Genomic DNA, 659 nt, shown 5'->3' with positions numbered 1-659 from the left:
TGGGCTTCTCATTGTGGTGGCTTCTTTTGTTGTGGAGTATGGGCACTAGGCACACAGGCTTCAGTAGTTGCATCATATGGGCTCAGAAGTTGAAATGTGCATTCTCTAGAGCACACGCTCAGTAGCTGTGGAGCAAGGATTTGTTACTCTGCAGAATGTGGAATCTCCCCAGATCAGGGATTGAACCCATGTCCCCTGCATTGGCAGGCATATTCTTATCCACTACCACAAGGGAAATCCCAAGAACTGACTTTAAATTCAGTTCTCTTTTATACTTTCCCCACCCCATTTAACATGCACACACACACACACACACACACATATACACAAATGCATACACATACTTCCCATTCCTCTCATTTTCCCATGAGTTACATTCCAATTCTAGCTAGAACATTACTCGGTGCTTTTATTATAACTTTGTAAAATCAATCAATTACTTCACCACTATTATTTCTTTTTTCTCTTGTACAATATGTTATTCATCATAGTATAGTAATGATTTTCCTTCTTGTTGGTTTGTTGCTATGTACTTTATTAATTGAACTTCACATTCTCCAGGTATAAGTCTCTATTTTTAATACATTCACACACATTCTATCAATTTCATCTCTTTGAAGAGACCCCACCTGGAGCCTTATGACCTACTGCAAACTTGA

This window comes from Bison bison, unplaced genomic scaffold (genome assembly GCF_000754665.1).
Source record: "Bison bison bison isolate TAMUID 2011002044 unplaced genomic scaffold, Bison_UMD1.0 scf7180017864468, whole genome shotgun sequence".
In the NCBI taxonomy this organism is placed as follows: Eukaryota; Metazoa; Chordata; class Mammalia; order Artiodactyla; family Bovidae; genus Bison; species Bison bison.
This window is presented reverse-complemented; position numbering follows the sequence as displayed.